This window comes from Vicugna pacos, chromosome 10 (genome assembly GCF_048564905.1).
Source record: "Vicugna pacos chromosome 10, VicPac4, whole genome shotgun sequence".
Classification (NCBI taxonomy): Eukaryota; Metazoa; Chordata; class Mammalia; order Artiodactyla; family Camelidae; genus Vicugna; species Vicugna pacos.
In genome coordinates this window covers 37,636,598-37,653,619 of record NC_132996.1, presented here as the reverse complement: position 1 = coordinate 37,653,619, position 17,022 = coordinate 37,636,598, and the positions used below count along the sequence as shown (strand labels likewise).

At 42.3% G+C, this 17,022-nt stretch overlaps 1 long non-coding RNA gene across 2 annotated transcripts; it reads right to left on the bottom strand.

Annotated features, from left to right (window-relative positions):
- Nucleotides 1–1,127: 1,127 nt before the first annotated feature.
- On the bottom strand, nucleotides 1,128–8,858 carry LOC140698976 (uncharacterized). Of its 2 annotated transcripts, XR_012076985.1 has the most exons (5): nucleotides 8,810–8,858; nucleotides 7,221–7,354; nucleotides 6,544–6,630; nucleotides 4,862–4,991; nucleotides 1,128–2,343 (listed from the first exon to the last, which is right to left on the bottom strand). It is a non-coding gene; the product is annotated as an uncharacterized lncRNA (long non-coding RNA). The 2 variants fall into 2 exon arrangements; XR_012076986.1 differs by lacking the exon at nucleotides 6,544–6,630.
- Between the last annotated feature and the right edge of the window lie 8,164 nt (nucleotides 8,859–17,022).

Genomic DNA, 17,022 nt, shown 5'->3' with positions numbered 1-17,022 from the left:
GAAAGAGAAGGACAGAGATGTTCCTATAGTAATAAGAAGTAAACATGTTACAGAAGGAGATCACTAAGAAGAAAAAAAGTACTTGAAATTCTAACATTGCCTGGATCTATGCAGCAAAAAATATCCAGAATAGGGATGGCCACGGCTACACCCAGAAAGTTTAAGCTGGACATAAATTGACTAGCTAGGGGCAGAAAGACTGAAAATTACCTGCGGTCAATAGCTATGTCAGACACAATGAAGCAGCAAACCCAGCCAGTGTGGTAGAAGACATGGAACAAGAAGGAGTGCTGAAGAGAGCGGCAGAAGAGGAAAGCAGGTTGATAAGGTCAGAGGGTGCACATGGCGACAGACCAGAGGTATGCTGCTCTGCTCACAACTGGCTGAGGGTTCCACCAATACCATAACGAGGGAGGACTGGTAGCAAAACCTGAACCACCTTAAACTTCAGCAGATTCTTCAGGAGTAATGAATGGTCTTTCACCTTCAGGGTTGCTTCACTGGAGATGCTTGATAAAAATGCAAATTCCTGGTCCTGCCCAGACCAACCAAATCACATCATCTACTGGAACCTATTATTGTTAACAAGCAAACAAGGTGTTACAGAGGCAACTGGGCCTTGTGTGGGCTGTCAGCAGACCTCACCTTGGAAACCTCTGCTCTTCTGTGCTTGTTACATAAATAAAGTGGCCCTCTGCAGTCACATGCACTCTTACACAAATAACTGCTTTGGGGAAAGAATCACTGAATAAACCATTTACAGTGATTATCTTTGGGGAGACAGGATAAGGGCCAAAAGGGGAAGTGGCAGCACTCTCCTTCAATCATTTCTGTTCAGTTTTACTTTTTTTTCACTTTATTTATATATTACTTATTTGGGGACAGCAGTAGTTATCTGGACATGGAGTGAAGGGCCATGGCTTTGATTGATTTTCTCTTTATATTTTAAAAAATGGTGGTAAATTTTAGATTCTACATTTCTTTATTCAAAATATATTTATAGAGTGCCTGCTATGTGCCAGGCACTGCTCTAGGTACTTGGATTATGGTGTTTGTAGGATAAATACACAATTGAGCCTAAACTAGCTGTTTGTGAGTTAATTATAATTCAACCTTTGCACATGATCAACTATCAATGTTTTTATTTTCTCAGGTTGGTGGGCTGGGCCCTCAGGACAGAGTGAGGCCAGCTGACAAAGGTACTCATGACCTAGGAGCCAAGGGTGCACACATCAGGTAAGAGACAGCTTTGCCCACCCTGCCTTAAAGAATGGTGTGCGGAAAAGACTTAGTCTCTCCTGCTGTGCTGCATGATATTCATACAATAGAGCAGAGACTGGAGAATTGGAATTACAGACTTTTGGCACTGGAACCTAATGAACAGATAAAAGTGGACAGGAAAATGAAGTTGAGATGGAATACTGAGCAACTTGCTTGAGGGGCAAGAGTCTAATTTTTTTCTTTTTTTCCTCCAGATTGGGCAATTGTTCATTCCATTTTCTTGAGAGAGAAGAACCAGTGATAGAAGGTGAAAGTTCCCATTAGCAAGAGGCCCTCTCTTCCCAAAGCATACTCATCTTCAAAACCATGTATTAACTTCCTGGAAGCAAGATCTTGTAATGTGTGCATTGTACAAAAAGAAATAACTTACAGGGCCTTCTTACAAAACACTATACGCAGAGTTCTCACAAATACATATGTCTTAAAACTGAAATAGAAGTTATGAGTTAACTGAGCTCCCAGAAATACCACCTTCATTACCATATTCAATGATACCGATAATTCAGCTAGTTGTTGTAATAAGTGCATAAATTTCATCTTATTTGACCCTCAGTCTTATAAGACAAATATTGTTATCATTTCCATCTTTTAGAGGAGGAAACTGAAACACAGAGAAGTCAAGTAACAGGTCCAAGACCACTCAGGACACTATCAACCCAACAGCTTGTCTGCACAATGTGCAGTCTTACTCATTCACTCTCTGTGCCTAAGTTCCTCTGCAGTAATGAGCCCAGACCATCCATTAATGTGTGTCCCAGAGTACAAAAGAGGGCTGTATGGACCCACGTGAGAAGAGAGAGAAGATCCAACCATCACTGATCCCTGTCCTGCCTGCCCAGAGCCAACTGAGCAGACGGACTTCAAGCAAGCCTTCACAAGATGAAGCCACCTGTAGACAACCGCTGTCACTGGGCTCCATGAGAAGCCTCTAGTTGTCAATAATCTACTAGCCAGGCCCAGAGCAGTCTGAAATTTTTTCTGTACCCCAAAGGGATGCCACTTTTTCCACCTCAAGTCTCTTGGTCTCTCTCTCTCTCTCCTCTGCTCTCTTCTTCATTCTTCCTGTTTTCAAAGGTAAAAAAAAATACAGGTCAGCAAAAGTTTATAAGAGAATTTAAATTGCAGATTTAACTTTTTCAACTCATACATACCGCCCACCTGCACTCCCTTTTGCCATAGAAATGTTTACCTGTTCTTTCAATTTAATTCAGCACTTTCCAAACTGTCTATTATGAAACACTGTTCCAGTAGATATTAATAAGTATATCCTAGGGTGACCAACGGTCAAATAAGTTCACAAAATAAGGCATACCAAGGCCTCCTCTTGGAGCTGTACTATGAGCATAACAGGACTGAAAAGTCATACAATAAAGAAAGCTGTTTAATAACTTAATGTACAACATTTAATTGAAATATTTTGGGTACTCTGTGCTAGGCTCTGTTTTAAAGCTGGAAATAACAGCAGTAAATAAGACAAAGGCCCTCTTTCCATGGATCTCCAATTACAGTAAATGTCACAACTGTGCACTAAACGTTTTTTGTGACCTTGGAAAATGTGTCACTAGTTTTGTAAATGCCTTTCTACAGACATACAGTATTTATGTAATTTGAGTCTTACTCTCATCTGCTGATGCAGATGGTGAAGGACATCCACAGGTACAAGAGATACCCTTGGTCCTGTATTTACACAGAAGAGTTTTATGTGCTTATGGATAGAAGTGCTATATTTCACAAAATTCAGAGCTCATGAAAATAAAAATCATTTCTTAAAAATAAAAATTATCAAGTAAGAATTCATCAAAGAAAAACCTTCAGATTAAAGACAAGTATCACATGTGTAGCCTTGCTACATCTGTCTCTCCTTATGATGCCTCCATCAGATGCTATGGAGACATCTTATAGAAGCCTTTTTTTCTAAAGGTATTTCTTGGCATAAGACCTGACATTCAGTTCTTGCTCCATGATTCCCATGGGTATCATGAGGCCCATAACATTTCCTAAAAATCTTTGGATTAGGCTGGTCTCAATCTTTCTATTATTCTTTATCCAGAAATATCTTTAGTCTCTAGGTTGAATAACAAAGAACATGTTCCTCTCTGCTAGTCTGTTCTGATTAGTGAGAACTAGTAAGTCTGGGACTCTGGGCAGGGGGAGGTGGGTGTGTAAGTGAACTGTCTTTGGCAAGTACGCATAAAAGAGGGGCACCGTCCACAAAGACGATGGCCACAAAGATCAACAATCGATTAACAGAACAGCAAACACCCTGTTCATCGCCTCTGATGGACATGCACTTCCACACTCCCAGGCTAAGATCCCCGGCTTCTCCAGTGAGGGGCAAGCAGAGGATTTCCATGGCTGCATTTGCTTTTAAGAAAACTCCTTCAGCATCTCCTTCAGAAGAGGGAAAACGTGAACCTTCACCAGGCCAGTACCATGGAAACAGAAGTGTCAGAAGAGAGGCAAGAGGTGTTTTAGAAATTTAATACAGTTTAATGGGTTTGTCCACTAAAGGAAGCTCCCAGAGACCCCTACGTTCACAGTTATCATTCATTCAGTCTGGAAAGCATACATATACAACTCCTGACTGTCCAGCATTTATTTCTTTCAGTAAGCTCCCTGACACCCAACTCTCAGACTTGAGGATGAGAGATCTGCTTTTGTATCATAGCCCCCCGAGCCCTAAATGCCTGTTCTAACCTGATTCAGTCTTAGCCAGCTTCTGAGGCAGACTTTATAACCCACATAGCACTCACTCTTACTTGGTCGGCCACCTGGTACTTCCTCCAAAGTTTAATTAGAACACAAAAAGAAAAACGAGACCACGGAGAGCACAGCAGACGAAGACGGCAGCTGGGTTTTATGTCCATTAGTGCTGCCATTCAAAAACATACACAGCTGACCCCTGGACAATGTGGGAGTTAGAGGTGCAGTTGAAAATTGGCATATAACTTATAGTTGGCCCTCCACATACATGGTTCTGCCACATCCACTCAACCAACTGCAGATTGTGTAGGACTGTCTTATTCACTAGTGAAAAAATCCATGTATAAGTGGACCCACGCAGTCAAACCCATGTTGTTTAAGGATCAACTGAATGGAGTACCTGCTAGTGTCCAGATACTTTGCCAGGTGCTGAGCACACAGGGGTGGATGAGAGAGATGAGATTCCTGTCTCATGAAGCTTATGTTAAGGAGAGGGCAGGCATGAAACAAATGAACAAACAAAACAATTTCAGAATGTGATAAATATCCTGAAGACCATCAAACAAGGAGAGGCGAAGGAGAGCCAGTAGATAGAAGTGTTCCTGCTTCAGAAGGGAGGGTGGTGTGCAGGCAGCAGGACCAGCAAGTGCACAGGCTCTGACAGGAACACAGGCTCAGCCTACTTAAATGCCAGAAAGGAGGGCAGTGAGTGGAGCACAGAGGACGCTGGCTGAAGAGCAGGCTGGAGAGGTGGGCAGGGGCCTGATTATGAAGGGCCTTGAAGGCTGCAGTGAGGCTCAAGTTCAAATTTTATCCTATGTGCAGTGGGATGTCACGGGAAGACTTTTAAGGAAGGACAGGATGTTATCTGTCTTACGTTTCAAAAGACCACTGTGACTGCCATGAGGAGAGAGAACGGTAGTACTGCAAGGATGAAGTCGAAGAGAAGTCAGAAGTCCTTTTTTTTTTTAATTCTCCCATAATTCTGTAATAAGATGAAGGTTGCCCTTAAATTGAAATTAATTAATTAATATTAACACTGGTAAAACTTTTAAGACACATACATTCACATACACATTCAAAAACATAACATAACTTTACCTGTAAAAAGAAAAAAAATTCTATTTTCTCCCAAGTGTATTTTCTTATGTATTGGTAGATCTGATAAAAGGCATCATTAGCTACCTTCTCCCCTTGGAGCTTTCATGAATAGTTCACTGGTAATTGGTTAGGTCCCTTCACAACGGGAAGAGGATTACCCAGCATGACATCCATTGCTGTCAGGAACACACAGAAATTGCTGATACTGAGGAGATAAATGGGGTGAAAATCACTCTCACCACCGCCCACCTCTAAGGGGTGGCTGGGCCTTCCCATCTGTGAGGACGAAGAGAGACTTGGAAAAAACGGTGTGGCCATTATGAGATCATCAAGAAGTCTAAGGCCATTGTAGGGAGGTCAGAGCCTTGCACCCTCCAGATGTCATTAATTGTCCTTAATACCAGGGATTACTACTGTTCTTTACTTCAGGCAAATTGCAAGTACAGAGGCCATGAGGATAAATATACTATTATTTCTTCCAAGAATTTAGAGGAACTCCAAACTAGGATAACTAAGGCTTCCTAGCGTGGGTCCTTTCAAAACCTGCTTTAATGAATAAAAAGCATGTTTAATAAGTTCATTGATTTGATTCCATTATTTCTTTATTCATTTTCATAAAAGAATTTTAAGTGGTTTCTAGTATTTTGTCTAAATGGAAATAAAAAAAGTGTTTTGCAAATCATGGAGTTGGGTCATTTTAAGGTGGTTCAAATATTTTTTCTTGATTCCTTTCTTTTTTTCATACACTTAGTCACTCTTCAGAAACAATCTAAAAGCAAAATTCAGCATATTGTAATGTAAGTTCACTCTAATTCTTAACTCCTTGAGTCCAGATTAATGAGGCATAGCATTATTTATGCTGGTATGCTTACATATAGGTCCCACAGATTAGAGGCTTACAACTCCTGGGAATGTTTACTAAGCGTTAAGTATGATGTGGTTGGCACATAATTCAGGGAGAAAGATCTGCCCAGAGAACGGAAAGACCAGTCCCCCAGTGAGCTGAATAGCCATGCCCAGAAAGAGAAAATGTGCCTGAGACTTGGATGCCCTTCCTCTTCACAGAGGTGAGAGTAAACTTGAAGATAAGAAAATCCAACCTCCTCTCGTGAATGAGAAACCTGAAATCAAGGTAGCAGAAGATCCTTGCCCAGGGTCACACAGGTTTAGTGATTCAAACAGGCCCAGAATCTCCTGACTCTTGGGTGATTCCGTGTGCTGCCTTTTATTCCTAATTCCTCAGATATCACAGCCCAGGTCCATTTAGAGCTGGCCCATCTTAGGGAAGGTGGGACCCTCTGGGCATCCTATGAATGGAGGTGACAAGACACAATTACAGCCCAAAGCAAGCAAGAGACCCAAGCAGAGAGCCAGAGATAACAGAAAGTTTGCTGCTCCAGTACAGGGCTCCCCAAGCCACACAGAGACACACAGAACTCCTGGATTATCACAACTCACCCCCACCATTAGAGAAGGCTCCCTGTGGGTGCAATACTTCGCTGAACACTTTTCATACATGGTCTAACTTCAAACTTCACAGAAATCCTACAAGTTCAGACAGGTTATGAGGTGGGTTCCAGAGACAAATAGGCTGCATTTGTATCCCATCTGCCTGGCTTAATAGCTCTATGCATATTCCTCTCCACATCTCAGTTTCCTCTCCATAAAATGGGAATAATAATGTTACTAATTCCATAAAGCCATCATGACAAGTAAATGAGTGGGTTCATGTCAAGTACTTAGGAAAATGATTGACACATGGTCAGTACTCAGTCAACACTGCAATTATTTTTGTCTGTTTTACAGACAGGGAAACTGAGGCTAATAGAGCAACAAGTTCAAAATTGTACAGGAAGTGAAAGAGTTGGCATCTGAGCTCCGGTCGTAACTCTAAAGCCGGTGTGTAATTAACCACATTTCTAGACCACCTTCCTCTAGAGAGACTCAAATGTCACTTGTGCTCTGGGTCCCCTAGGTAATCAATCCACAACACCCTGGCTCTCTGCAACTAGCAGAGAGCAGATCCCAAGGTATGAGAGCCGCCCTCCTCATCTGGCTCACCCCACCTTTCCAACCTCTTTGCAGCCCCTCCTTTCCTCCCCACTTATGAGTTCTTGTTCATTGGGATCACCCACCTTGGATCAGCAGATACAGACGCTCCACACATGTTATTAAACTGATTTAAACCATCAGCCAGTTCATTCCTTCATCCATAGAACAGCCATTCAGGACTACAGGATAGATAATGATTTCACTGGGACTCATGTCCCTATAAATAATTAGAATAGACACACCGTTAATTATTAAAGAATCCCCTACATCAGTGGTTTTCAAACTTTAGCGGGTACAGAGATCACCTGGAGGGCTTGTTGAAAACAGATTGCTGAGCCCCATCCCTAGAGCTTCCAACATGATAGGTCTGAAGCAGGGCTTGATAATTTGCATTTCCAACAAGTTGCCGCAGACCACACAGTGTGTACCACAGCCTCTCCATCATGCCTGATGTTATCTTTAAGCATCATCTGATAAAAATCATTCAATTCAGCTCAATTGAACAAAGTGTCCTTGAGAACCTGAAGGGTGCAGATAGCGTGCAAAGGGCAGCCTTCGAGGCTTTACTAGTTTAGTAAAAAGAATAAATCAATACACAGATGAGGCTAGTGCCATAATTCTAAAAGGCTCCTCTAGAAATAAAAGATCACCATTAGAATACCACCCCCCCATGTAGTAACTGCTGCAGGCAAATGCCAAAATTGGTGAGCAAAGCATTAAAGAAAAATAGGATATTTGTAAAGTCTTAAAGTGTCCCCCACAAGTATTTATTTATTTATTACAGGGGTGGTTTTCACATTTGTTCACAAACTGGTATTTCTCTCTCCAGGAGGTAGGGTTTAGTTCCCCTCCTCCTTAGTGTGGTCTGGATTTAGTAACTGGCTTCTAACAGAGTATGGAACAGAAAAAGCGTAACCTCATAGTGGGGAAACCTAGCAGACACCACCCTCACCAATCAGTCAAGATGAAAACAGAAGTCACGTTGATACCAAGTACCTGCTGGTGTGATGGAATATGAGTACTTCATCTTTGTGGTTTTCATCCCCAAAATCCATAACCTCAGTCTAACGAAGAGAAAACGTCACGCTAACCCAGACTGAGAAACATTCTACAAAATAACTGACCAACTCTTCAAAGGTTTTAAGGTCAAAGATAAAGAAAGACCATATAAATGTCATACCTTAGAAGAAACTAGTAGATATGATAACTAAATATAATACGGTATCACACATTGGATTTTGAAACAGAAAAAGAATGTTAGTTTAAAAAAACTGAAAAAAGCCAAATAAAGCCTGTAGTTTAGTTAACAGTACCGCAGCAACATTCATTTCTCAGTTTGGCTAAATGTACCACGGTTATGTAACATGCTGACATTAGGGCAAAACTGGCTACAAAATTTGGTGGGCCCAGTGTAAAATGAAAATGTGAGGCCACCTGTTCAAAATTTAAAAGATTTCAAGGCAGCAACAGAGAATAAAACCAAGCACAGGCCCCTCTGAGCCGCAGCCCAGAGAAACTACACCAGTAGTATGCCAGGATGCCTGGGGGGGAGAAGGTGAAGCTTAGGGTCAGGATTTCAACTGAGCTAGAAAAGAGCGCTGAACCCCCCTGTCTGAGGAGCTGATTAAAGCAACAAGCCAAAAAGAGAAGAGTGAAGCCTTTAACCACTTACTCTGACAGGAGAATTGGAGAAAACACGGACTGCTCCTGGAACCAAGCACTGGGTGGAAGGTCAACTGAATCAGCGCAGAGGTGGGGTTCATCTCACTGTTGAGGGAGCCCGCGGAACATAAGCTCTCGCCCCCCTCCCCCAGCAGTTTTGTGGGCTTCAGAGCAGTGAGAGGCAAGGAAGTTTAGGCGTGAAAAACAAGTGCTGGGGTGGCGGGGGAGGGGGGGAACGGTGTACAGAGTCAGAGGGAAAAAGTCTTTTAAGTTTACCCTCCTCCCCCTGCCTGGGCTGAGAATGGAAGATGCAGAAAGATCCAGACCAGCGGGGGTGGGGGGTGGAGGCGCTGAGACCCTGACTACGGCTCCCTTCCCAGCATGCAGGGCACTGGTGGGCGTAAAAGGGGGGGGGGGCAGCGCTCCTCCTGGACGACTGCCAAGTGGCCCCTTTGTAACCACCTATAGTTGGACCTGAAACACCACACATAGGTTTTTTGCTGGTTTGGGGGAGTTTTGTTGTTGTTGTTGTTTTATTGAAGTATAGTCAGTTTACAGTGTTATGTCAGTTTCTGGTGTACAGCATAATGTTTCAGTAATACATATACATACACATAGGTTTTTAACCAGGAATTGGGCTTCTCAGTAACTAGTTATTAAAAACTGGTTTCTTTGTCCCTTTTCCCACGGATCTTAGACATGAGTCACTGAGGCTGGACCAGGGGCCTCGGAAGAGCTACAGCAAGGTCTCCTTTGCCCCTTCTCCCCTCCCCAGGAGTATGCTTCTTTCCCAAATGCAAATAATCAACTTGGCAAATAGATACCTATAAGCCAGCTGCCCCATCATTTCAACAGACATACCTGGACGTGGATGAACTGAGCTCCAACTGAAAGTCCCCCACCAGGTGTTCAATGAGTGGGCTGCCCACTTAAATTTCTTTCTCCTCCTCTGACATCTCGCCTAAGTTTCCCTGAGTACCTCAAGGTAGGAAATTCACCAGTGCCTCAAATTGAAGCTTCCCCTTAATGTGATGTATTGTAGCTGCTGGTTTATTTGTCCCTTGCTTTAGGCTTGAAGCTCTACGACAGTAAGGACCATGACGGGATTATTATTGCCTTCCCAACCAGCATGAGGTGTTCGTAGTGTCAGTTACAACTTAACCGAGTGAAGAAATGAATGAAGACATGAATAAAGGAATGAATGCTGGGCACTGTTCTAACATTTGGGGTTATAAAGAAGAATAAAACTTAGTTTATGTTTTAAAAAATCTCACACTCAACTGGGCAGACAAAAGTACAATATGCAATTTTAATAATAGCATTTAGTGAGTGCTTGTTACATGCTGTGGACAAGCAATTCACATGTACTGACTCATTTGATCATCACAATAACTTTATAAGCTAGGGACAATGTTATCCCCATTTTACATGAGGTAACTGAAATAGAAAGAGTTTAAGTAAATTGCCTGAGGTCATAAAGCTAAAAAGTGGCACACTGGGAATTTATAATAGCAGAAAGCAGGAAATAACCCAAATGTCCATCAATAGAAACATACATGAACAAATTGTGGTCATTCATACAATAGAATTCTACTCAGCAACTAAAAGCAATAAATTACTGATACAACAACATGGGTGAATCTCAAAAACTTCATGCTGGGCAAAAGAAGCCATACACAAAAAAATGCATGCAATATGATTCCATTTATATAAAACTTCTGGAAAAAACACAAATCTAATATATGATATAAGGATGCAGATCAGTATTTGCCTGGGGCTAGGGAACAAGGTAGATATTGACTAGGAAGGAGTGCAAGGGAATTTGGTTGTGATGTAAAGGTTCAATATATAGATTGTGGTAGTAGTTACATGGGTGTATATATTTGTCAAAAGTTACCACACTATACCCTTAAAATTACTGAAGTTTACTTGATATAAATTATATTTACATAGACTTTATTTAACACTTTTTAAAAAGTAAAATCAAGCACTCAGTGTAACTTCAGAGTCCTGGTTTTTAACCACTATGCTATCTAAGAAACGTGACATACATACATTTGCAGAGATTGTATCAAATATTATGAAATATAAAATTTTGGTTTCTGCCAAAATAGTTGATTTTTTTTCCCTCCTTTCACCAAAATTAACACTGAAAACAATGTAGAAGCAAGAAGAAATTGTAGGTTCCAGGAACTAACAATAATAATAACAAAATGTGAGCCCTCTGTGAACATGGCCTGGAATGGTTGTGTGTCAGGAGGTGTGTAGCTGCATCTTGAAGCTGACAGCACCCAGAGACGGTGCCAGCCAATGTGTGGGAGGAAAGCTTTGAAGTTCTGCTCTCACCTCCTTGCTGCACAGCCTTGGACGAACCATCACCTGCCACTTCACAGCCCAGCCAAGCCAACACCCAATGGGGCAGGAGGAAAGTCCTGTGGGGGAGAGTTGATGAATTAAACAACAGCAAGATGCTACTACACACCTATTAGAATGGCCAAAAGCCAGAACCCTGATAACATCAAATGCTGGTGAGGATGTGGAGCAACAGAAACTCTCACACACTCCTGGTGGAAATGCAAAATGGTACAACCAATTTGGAAGACAGTTTGGCAATTCCTTAACAAACTAAACATGCTCTTTCATATGATCTTGCAATCATGCTCCTTAGTATTTATCCAGAAGAGTTGAAAACTGATGTCCACACAAAAACCTGCACACAAATGTTTATAGCAGCTGTATTCGTAACTGTCAAACCCTGAAAGCAAGCAAGATACCTTCATTAGGTGAGTGGATAAATACACTGCGGTATATCCAGACAATGGAACATCACTCAGCACTAAAGATATCATTCAGCACAGAACTCTAAATACATATTACTAAGTGAAAGAAGCCAGTCTGACAAAGCTACATACTGTGTAATGCCAACTAGAAGGCATGTTGGAAAAGGCAAAACTATGGAGACAATAAAAAGATCCGTGGTTGCCAAGGGTGCATGGTGAGGGGGCAAAGAATAAAAAGACAGAGCACAGAGCATTTTTGAGGCAGGCATTGAGAATATTCTGTATGGTATTATAATGAGGGATATATGTCATTATATATCTGTCCAAACCCATAACATGTACAACACAAAGAGTGAACCCTAAAGTAAACTTTGGATTCTGGGTGATTATAATGTGTCAGTGCATGGTTACCATTGGTAACAAATGTACCATTCTAGTGAATGATGCTAATAATGGGGAAAATTGTGCATGTATCGGGGCAGGAGGATATGGGAAATGTCTGTATCTCCCTCTCAATTCTGTTGTGAACCTAAAACTGCTCTAAAAAAATAAAATCGTTTTTAAAAAGTTGATGAGAATGGGTTGGGTCTGCACTGCTGCCCTTAGGCTTTTACACCTGATCCCATCCTCTCCCAAACCCCGGGCTGACACAACCTGAAGAATCCACCCTCTCCCCGTGCCAATCTGCCTTACAGGCTTAAAGTGGAAGTCCAACTGGGGGACGCATGGGCTCTTAGGCTTTCTACCCTAGAACTCCTCAGTTCCCCTCTCCTTAAACCCATGGAAGCAGACACCTGAACTTGACCTCTTTCCCCAAAATGCATTACCAAAGTGACTGATTGATAGCCTGAGGAAAACATGACTTAATAAACCAAAAGAACTAGATTTGAGGATATAATTACTATAAAGAAAGGCAACATACGGAACAAGACATGAAGCAGAATTACTAAAACAAATGTTCCAAAAATACAAAATAAGCATGCAGATATGGGGCAAAATGTTAGCCATAGGAAGTAAGAACAAGAAATCAGTAAGATCTCAAGTGGAAATGTTAAGTACAAATGCTATAAATAGCTAAAGTAAACAACACAGTCAAGGGGATAAATGGCAAGATGAATTTGACTAAAGAAAAATGAAGTAGTGAATTAGAAGATCTGACTAAGAAAATAATAGACAGAAAATATATAAAAGCTTACTATTCAGCCATAAAAAGGAATAAAATAATGCCATTTGCGGCAACATGGATGGGCCTGGAGGTGGCCATTCTAAGTGAAGTAAGCCAGAAAGAGAAAGAAAAATACCATATATCACTTATATGTTGAATCCAAAAAAAAAAAAAAAAAAAGAAAGAAAGAAAAAAGATACAAATGAACTTATTTACAAAACAGAAACAGACTCACAGACATAAAAAACAAATTTATGGTTACCAAAGGGGGAAAGGGGTAGGAAGGGATAAATTGGAAGTTCGAGATTTGTAAATACTAACTACTATATATAAAATAGGTAAACAATCAGTTTCTACTGTATAGCACAGGAAACTATATTCAAAATCTTGTAGTAACCTGTAATGAAAAAGACTATGAGGATAAATACATGCATGTATCTGTATGACTGAGATTAATGGTGTGCATCAGAAATGACACAGTATTGTAAACTGACTATATTTCAATTAAAAAAGAAAAGCAAAAAACGCTTTTGGATATGAAAAGATAGACTAAATATTAAAGATAGACTAGAATAAGGGGAGTATAGGAGTTCCAGAGAGATGGGCAGAAAAGTGCTCTGAGAGAGTAAAGAGCAGGGAAACCCACAGAAACCTTAAGACAGAGAAGTCTTGAGCCGAGACAAAAAGAAGGGTTAGATCTTGCCAGGTGAGCATGGAAAGGAAAAACATTCCAGGCAGAAGAAAACAATACGTGCAAGTGCACGGAGGCAGGAACCAAAATGATCGCTGTGAGCTGGGACAAGCAGGCAGTCTGGTGTGTCTGGAGCAAAGGCTGTTTGAGGGGGGATGATGAAGGTTAACGTTCGAAGGCAAGCAAGGGTCAGATCAGAAGAGTCTTGGGAGATGTGCAGTGTAGTTACACCCCACCTTAAATATAAGGAAATGAAGTCAAGCTCAGACAGTTGACAGAGTTGCCCCAGGTTAGGCTTCCAACTGCCGGACTCCGGCCATTTCACTGCCTCACACGTCCTCCCACCCAGTGGTAGCTCTGAGGTTGCTTCACTTGGATGTCTCATGGTTTGACAAAGTCAGTTAAAAAATTTTTTTAAGTAAATGTAGTTGGGAAGTAGGGGACCTGTACATGCAGGATCAGGTGGGTTGTTCTGAAGTGTCAGAATGTCCAGTTGACAATTAGAAGTTGAGGGTTAAAAGTAAGAAGATCAAGACTAATAATACAAATCTGGAAATTATCAGCATATGGAGGTGGGTCCATTCATGGGGGTGGATGGAGTTGCGGCAATAATGCCCCCTTGTAATCTTGGCAGACATTTTCTTAGGACAGAAACATTTCACTGAAGAAGTAGGACATCACTGGCCAAGAGACGAAAACAGAAAGGCCCACGGTCACACTGGCTTTGTGCTTTCTCTCTTTGTCAGATCCTAGTGCAGTTGTAGCATCTTCTGTCAGCCAGGCACTGTGCTAGCACATCAGATCCCCTGGATGGGATCTGAATATGATGTTAAATTGCTTCTGTCAACCAACTGGTGAAGATAACCATCCTCAGACACAGATTGTCATAAGTCTGACTTCTTTTAAGTTACACCCAACCCTGGGGTCCAGGAATACAGGAACACTAGAGTTGCTTGGGAAACTCAAATTGGGGAGAGGTATCTCTGAATACCAGGTGCCCAGAGAAGCGTCCTCTTATCCAAAAGGAAAATGTTATTACTTCTACCTTGTAGATAAAGGAACTAAATCAGAGCGGTTAAGTGACTTGCCCAAGGTCATTCAGCTAAGAAGCTGGGATTCAAATGGAGAGTAGGTTGGCTCCAGAGCCAAGGAGATGGAGATGAAACAAGACAGTGCTGAGTGTACCCAGCATTCATTCTCATTCTTGCTTTTTCAAAGCCCCAAACTCAGAGTGGGTCAGGAGGAAAAGGTCCATTTCCTCGCTTCTAAGAAGCTTGAGGATTGAGGTCACCATTTGATGGAGAAGAAGGAGTTTGGGTGGGTTACAAGTCAGAACTGGGTCCCAGCCTGAGCTGTGCTGCAACTTGCTATGGGACCGTGACCAAGTCACCACCACACCCCACCCCACCCCACCATGATCCCCATTCTCTCTGCACAAGGGAGACTCTGGAATCCAAGGTCTCTGTGACTGGCAGGGGGCTTATCTTAGACTCTATACCCCACCCACCAGGGCTGGCAGCATCCAATTCTCTCCTCCCAGTGCCTTTCCTTCTCTCCATTCATACCAGCCATTCCAGCTCGGGCTTTCCAGCTGAGGGCTGGGCGTGGATTGTTTGAGAAGCCATATGGCATCCCAGCGCAGCCGAGAGTCCAATCTCAAGGGGAAACCATTGTTCATTCATCTGGACCGAGTGACATTCTTTATGCAAGAATAACTCTTGATTAAAGGGTGAGTTTTAATGGAAACTAATTAGGCAAACTCTTTAGCCTGGGCATAATGATCAAATGAGCTGTCACACCGTACCTGATACAATGATCTCACTCGCTACAAGATTTTATTCCTTAGCAATTACACTCCCACATGGCACTGCGTGCCGTTATTGCCTGGAGCACACATGTCAAATTAAAGAGCAACTTATGCACCTGATATTTAATTATTGCCTAGTACTACAGACACCCGGGGAATGTCAAAGTGAGCAGTCCTGCTTGGGAGAAACGAAAACTGAAATCTTCTGCAAGGGAGTGAAAAAAAATAGGGATAAAATATGTATAGGTTACTACAGTTCCTTATTCAGCCGTCTTACAATTCAGTTACAAAACCTTGAATAATTTACCATTTTTTTTCTCCATCCAGAAAAAGTCAGCAGAAGGCGAGTTGCAGGTAAAGGCACAGGGGTCCTACTGGTATTTGTTTACGTGTGTGATTGATGTGGTCAGATCTGGTCAACACTGAGCTCCTCCAGTAAGTTATTCTTTCGCTAACAGGCTCTAACAGGAAAGAGGGTGCCTCGCATGCCTCTCTAGCCCAAAGGGAAATGTCTGCCCTCAAGGCTGAGCACTCGGGCAGCCCCATCTTGCACGTTAGTCATACTAGGCAGCAAATTTGAAAAGTTGACCGAAGTTTCTCCAAAAGTTGGGACAGTGAGAGGCCACTGGGACGGAAGGATCCATCTCTACTTTGGGTGCATATGAGAATAATCTGGAGAACTTTTCAAACATACTGATGCTTAGAATTCCACCCCAGACTATTTACATTAGGATCTGGAAAGGAAGACTTGGTAATTTTTAAGCCCTCAGATGATTCTAATATTCAAGTAGGGCTGAGAACCACTGGTCTGAACTGGAACCAGCCAGACACTCATCAGCATTTAGTGTTACAGGAGCTGCATTGGTCTTCAGAAAGTCAGAATTCCAAGCCTCAGTGCTTTTGCATATGCTGTTCTCTCCTCTGGAATGCTCTTCCCCACTCCTTCTTTCTACCTGGAAAAGAAAATTATCCTTTAACCTCAAGTGCAAATGTTACTTTCCTATGAAGTCTCTCCTGATTTCCCCAAGAAGAGTTGCTTCAGCATCTACCGAGAGCCAGACACAACACTCAGAGGATCATTAGACTAACCCGCTCTTCTCAGAGGGGGTTCAAGAAGAGAATCCCCATGTGTCCAGCAACCATCTGAGTCCCAGCTGAGAAAATTCTGCGAATGTCTTGGTTCCTTCTGCTCCAGATAAAGAAATTCAATTACCCATTATCAGAACTGCACTGCCTAACACTAGAATGCCTTGATATGAAAGCTTTTGTATTTAGTAAACTGCACAGCTTGTGAAAACCCCCTCCAAACATCTGGCAGGAGGCCCAGCAGAGGTAAGGCTGAAACCTCTAATGATGCAACATGTAAACAAGTGTTTTGTTTCAACTGATAATCATTAACTTCCAGTGTCAGCCTTACCCCTAGAGGTCTGGTTCCTCAGCCTTGCGAAGGCCTCTGGGAAACAGCAGCTGGGATGGGGCTCATGCACAGCCGATGGGGCGGGAGGGGGCAGGCAGGCCTGTCACTATCAACCAGAAGAGCAGGAGGTGACAGGAGCATATGCCTCTAATAGAAGGGAGTGGAAACAGAGTCCTAACCTCCTTTCAGGGACTTTGATTCTGGGCAAGGGTTGCCTCTCAGCTGTACCCCTGGCTAGTCGTGTGACCTTGGGAAGGAAGCTCAGTTTCTCTGCCAAATGGAATTAACAAAGGTCTCTGTTTTACAGGGTAGTTGTGAGACTTATGTGAGAAAATATGTTCCAAAAGGCTTCTGGCAGAGCCC